This window comes from Ictalurus punctatus, chromosome 8, assembly GCF_001660625.3.
Source record: "Ictalurus punctatus breed USDA103 chromosome 8, Coco_2.0, whole genome shotgun sequence".
Classification (NCBI taxonomy): Eukaryota; Metazoa; Chordata; class Actinopteri; order Siluriformes; family Ictaluridae; genus Ictalurus; species Ictalurus punctatus.
In genome coordinates, this window is record NC_030423.2 from 15146635 (window position 1) to 15152428 (window position 5794).

Consider the following 5794-nt stretch of genomic DNA (forward strand, 5'->3'; position numbering starts at 1 on the left):
ATTCATTTCAACTTTATTTATATAGCGCTTTTAACAATGAACATGGTGACAAATCAGCTTTACAGAAATCTGAATATAGATTTAAATGTATCCCTAAGCAATTGGCAAGGATGGCAAGGAAATCCTCCCTGAGATGACATGAGGAAGAAACCCTGAGACTCAAGACTCAAAAGGGAACCCATCCTCATCTTAGTGACACTGAATAGTGCAATTATAAATAGTTTCCCTACTATAACAGTTTACTAAATGTCAAACAGTGCCACGTCAGGAATTTGAGTATGAGCATCAGAGTCATTTCTGATTAATTTTTTTTAACCTCAAGTCTATAGTATCAAAGTGAAGTTATTGACGGTTCAATGATTTAGACTTGAGTGTAAACTGTTCTTAGCAAGTACAGTCTTTGGGCTATCCAAGTAAGAACATCCACAGCCATCTTTAGTGTGACCAGCAATCTCATGGTGATCTTTAGGCTGTCCAAGCAGGGCCATACCCAGCAGCAGTGAGTGAATTTTCAGGTGAAGGATGCTCCAAGCAGAAGTGGATCATCAGGATTGATCAGGTATTCCAGCGGACAGACGGCGTCAGGATCTCCAGTATCTCATATGGTTTCTTTGTAACATAATTGTTTATAGCTGATACAATACAAAAGATAAACACAAAAGAATAAAAGATTTTGCAGATGTTTCACAACAATAACATTTAAAATGCTGCTAATAATTCATAATGCTGCTATGGGACACTTTTAATATTATAAGACTTTTTTTGCTGCTATCATTTACTCATTATTGCTGCTAAAGTTCATAGTCAATATTTACAGACAATTGTCTCCACTGGTTTTCCCAAACAATACTGTTCGGTTGTCCTGTCTTATGTATTTTTTGTGTATTGTGTAAATTACTATTTTGCCAAGCCATAACTGAAGGTTAATTTAAGCAATGTATGACAAAGTTGTTCCTGCATTAGAAAATAGGAAATGTTAAGTTTTGTCTAAGAATGAGAATAACTTTGCAAAAGTGCAGAAGTTGTCTTGGATTTTCCTAGTCACAAGACCAAAACGTTAACCTAAAAGTTACTCATTCACTGAGTGGTTTTGTCTTTTTTTGTGTTTCATTTAGAAATGGTTGCCATTTGTTAAAATTATCTATATCTATCTATCTATCTATCTATCTATCTATCTATCTATATATCTATATATATATATATATATATATATATATATATATATATATATATATATATATATATAGATATAGATATATAGAGATAGATAGATAGATAGATAGATAGATAGATAGATAGATAGATGGATAGATAGACACATGTGTCTGTGTGTGCGTGTGTATGTGTGTGCGTGTTTGTGTGTATGTCTGCTCACATCTCCATATCTCTCACTGGAGATTTGTTCATATACAGTGCAGTAAATAATGAATTGGGTCTTATATCTACCACATTTAAATTGATTGCTACAGGGTCAAGCATCTGGTAATATTTATGGGTCATGGATGGTCATGGATTGCAAAGGATTTGCAACCGAGCACTAAACAAAACAATTGTATTTACTTTCATTACAGTCCCCTGAAACGGAGGTATTATGATTCTGAAAAGATGATTATATGGTTCACCCTGTATAGTAGGTAAGTTCAATTTAATAAAAACTTAAATTAGGAACTGTAAACCCTTAAACCCCGTAGGACCTGTTGGTGGGCTCAGACTTAGATTCCTCATTCTCATAACTACAGTGTCCTCCACTAATATTGGCAACCTTGTTAAATATGAGCAAAGATGGCTGTGAAAAAGTGTCTTTATTGTGTAAACTTTTGCTCTCATGGGTATCAAACAATTGCAAACACAACACAGGTTTATCCAAATAAACATATGTTTGTTAGGTATAGGTGTGCAACAATTATTGGTACCCTTTTAGTCAATATTTTGTGCTACCTCTCTTTGCCAAGATAACAGCATTGAGTCTTCTCCTATAATGCCTGATGAGGTTGGAGAATACATGGCAAGGGATCTGAGATCATTCCTCCACACAGAATCTCTCCAGATCCTTCAAACTCTGGTGGACTCTCCTCTTCAGTTCACCCCACAGGTTTTCTATGGGGTTTCAAGGCCATGACAGGACCTTGATTTTGTGGTCAGTAAACCATTTTTGAGTTGATTTTGATGGGTGTTTTGGATCATTGTCCTGCTGGAAGATCCAACCACGGCCCATTTTCAGATTTCTGGCAGAGGCAGTCAGGTTTTCATTTAATATCTGTTGATATTTGATAGAGTCCATGATGCCATGTATCCTAACAAAATGTCCAGGTCCTCTGACAAAAAAACAGCCACAAAACATTAAAGAGCCACCATCATATTTAACCATGTGCAAGAGGTACTTTTCCATATGACTACCTCTCTGTGTGCGCCAAAACCACCTCTGGTGTTTATTGCCAAAAAGCTCTGTTTTTGGTTTCATCTGACTATAGAACCCGATCTCATTTGAAGTTCTAGTAGTGTCTGGCAAACTGAAGACACTTGAGTTTGTTTTTGGATGAGAGTAGAGGCTTTTTTCTTGAAACTCTTCCAAACAACTTGTGGTCATGTAGGATACTTATGTAAGTAAAATATCAATGGGAATATACTTCAAATATATTTTTCTCATATGAATTCATAGGGGTGCCTATAATTGGTGCACACTTATACTTAACAAAGATATATATATATTTTTTTATAAATCTGTTGTCACAAAACAAGGATGGGCTCGGAAGCAATCGCAGTATATAACATTTATTTAAACAATCAAAGAACAAAACAAAGACACTAAGACAACTAGGCAAAATACTGTGGCATGAAACAAAACACAGAAACATGGAACATGGTAGTCTAAGACAACAAAAGACCGAGAAACAGTGCAGACAATGGCTATATATACAAGAGTGCTCATTAACAGAACGTGAATCAGGTGCAGGTGGTCTTGTGACATGTAGTGCAGTGCAGTGGCTGATGGGAACTGGAGTCCAGAGTTTCCTGATACATGACATCTGTCTTGTGTTTGCAATTGTCTGATATTCATGAGAGCAGATTATGTTTGTGAATTTGTTTAACAAAATAACAAAAGGTTAAAAAATAAAGACAATTTTCCAAAGCCTTCTTTGCTCATATTTACCAAGGGTGCCAAAATTAGTGGAGGGCACTGTACATGCATTTTCTATTAGTTGCATTGTCGTTACAACTGAAATCCTAGTAGTTACTGAATAATTTTCTTTAAGATAAATACCTGGATAATAAACTAAGATGTGAAGGAGCTGGACATCATGTTTATTTGTTTGTTTTATCAAAGTTTTGTGTCTTTGTATTTATTTGTATTTCTAAACTTGTAAAGCAATCTGTTGCCCTCAGGGAGACGTTACAGGTGCATCAAAACAAGGACTAGCAGATTTAAGAATAGTTTCTTCCCAAAAGCTATTACCATGATAAACAAACACATGTACTGAGTCCACAGCATATGTATATATTGTCTCAAACTGTGCATTTCATAGTACCTCCGCCATCCACCCTAATATCTATCTATCGTGCATATATCTTGCATATATTGTATATCTTGTTTATTTATTTTGTTTATTTATCTTATTTATTTATCTGTGTATTATCTGTTTAATCTTCTTGTGTATTGAATGTATATGTTTGCACGGAACAAAAAGGAGTGGCTCTTAATTTCATTGTACATGTGTATAGTGACAATAAAAGGCATTCATTCATTCATTCAACATTAAGTGTAATCATGAAAATTATTATTATTATTATTATTATTATTATTATTACTGTAGTATAGTTTGTGTTTGTGAATTTTGCCCTGTGATGGGTTAGTACCCCATCCAGGCTGTCCCCCATCCTTGTACCCTAAGTCTCCTGGGACAGGTGACCCTGTGAAGGATAAGCAGTACAGAAAATGGATGGGTGGAATGATGGATGGAGGATTGTTATTATTATTGTTGTTTTCGATGATGATAATGATGACGACAGTGATGATGACGTTGATGTTGTAATTAATATTATTGTTGTTGATGATGATGATGGTGGTGGTGGTGATGATGGTGATGTTGTTATTAATATTATTGTTGTTGTTTTGTGCTAGTGGTTGTTGTTTAATTTCACAATCATTATGCTGGGTTATCAAGACAAAACAATGTAATAGCCGTCTACTTTCAAATTCACTGTATTTCACAGGTGATGTGATTACACATGCAGTAGAAGACAGCAACAGTGGCAAGTAAAATATGAGATACTTAATTTTATTTAAAAAGTAAATTACTCTGCACTGTCCCTCATTTACCTTAAATCTACAAAGGCTACTGTTTTAAAACCAGTTCATTAGCTGTTTTTGTTTTTATGTGGAAACAACAGAGGGGAAATTGAGTTGAACAACTTTTAAACAGTTTAATTGCTGCTTTAATGCTGTTGTAATGGCCTCTGATGTCTGCACAGCAGCTTCTTATGTAAATTTTTGTACAATAATGTATATTTGGATTTAATTTCTCGAATGACCCTGATTCTAATAGTCTCTTAATGGGAGTTAATCTTCTGAGTATAAGTGAACCTCATCTTAGCTTTGTACTTAGTGGGAAAATCTGAATGGGACAGGAAGGCTCTTTACTCTAACCTTGTTAGAACTACAGTGTTGGGTGCCTCAAGGACGACCTGAGCAAGCACCAGAGGAAGTGAACCATGTAATCACAGAAATATGTCTTTGTTACAGTCTGTAGGGTGAAGTTTAACTAAACAGCACTATGCCGTTGTGGAGACGTTCAGGCACATTGAACTGTGGATAAAGGGCATAAAATACCGCACTGTGACTTAAGGAAAGGCCAGGGATACTATGAACATGCAAAGTAGGGAAGGCAGGCTGCACAGTGATTGGTTAAACCTGCTGGTATCTGAGAGGCTGGAAAGAGAGGGTGTGTATGGAGTTGTGCAGGTCTTATATTGCTGGAAAACAGTCTCCAACAGCCTCCGCATACAGCTGTCACATGACTCGCTTGAGTGCCATTTTAAGTAGGAGCAGTGCATTTGCTTCTGTCATGCTAGTTAAACAAATGGATGGCTGGGCAGGTCAGAAAAACTTTGAATGTACACAAAAGGACAGGGGTCTGGAACTAGCTCTACAGTGGACATTTCTTGGCACACCTTCATTTGATACAGTACCCTCTTCCTAATCAAGATAGATTCAAGGGCAGAGAAAGTATGAAAGGAGAAATTGAAAATGGCGAGTTTACACACTGTGTGGGGGTGGAGAACAAAAGAGATAAAGCGGGAGATAATAAAATAGTGTAAGTTTTTTTTTTCCAATTGATAAAAAAATTAAAATCATGGATTACTAAAGGATTAAAGGACGATAAATGTACAGGGAAGTAAACAAAAGCACCTCAGCACATTTAGATGGCTAGTTGAAAATCAGCATCAGAGAGTATACTGTTTGTTCTTTCTTTGGAGGAAAATTCAATTAAAGATTGTACATATCAGAGGATATATGCTTCATTCTGTGCTGTACAGTGATCTGTTAAACCCCCCCACACACACATGCAGTCTTTAAATTCAGTAAAAAACAAACAAACAAAAAAAAACAGTAAGTTTAGACATGTAAAATGAGTTCATGCTGCTGTTTATGTAGTCAATACTCTTCCCTAGAAAGCGAAGGTCAAACTGAGGTTACAGTGTACACAAAAGAAGCACTGTCTTAACAAAAAACGCACCAAACATACTTTCTGAGACGTATAAGAATAATCAGGCCTGCAGTGCATATCAGCATGGC

At 36.0% G+C, this 5794-nt stretch overlaps 1 long non-coding RNA gene across 1 annotated transcript; it reads left to right on the forward strand.

Annotated features, from left to right (window-relative positions):
- The first annotated feature begins 1289 nt into the window (after nt 1-1289).
- LOC124628426 (uncharacterized) lies at nt 1290-5509 on the forward strand. Its single transcript, XR_006982947.2, has 2 exons — nt 1290-1634; nt 4213-5509. It is a non-coding gene; the product is annotated as an uncharacterized LOC124628426 (long non-coding RNA).
- Nucleotides 5510-5794: the final 285 nt, after the last annotated feature.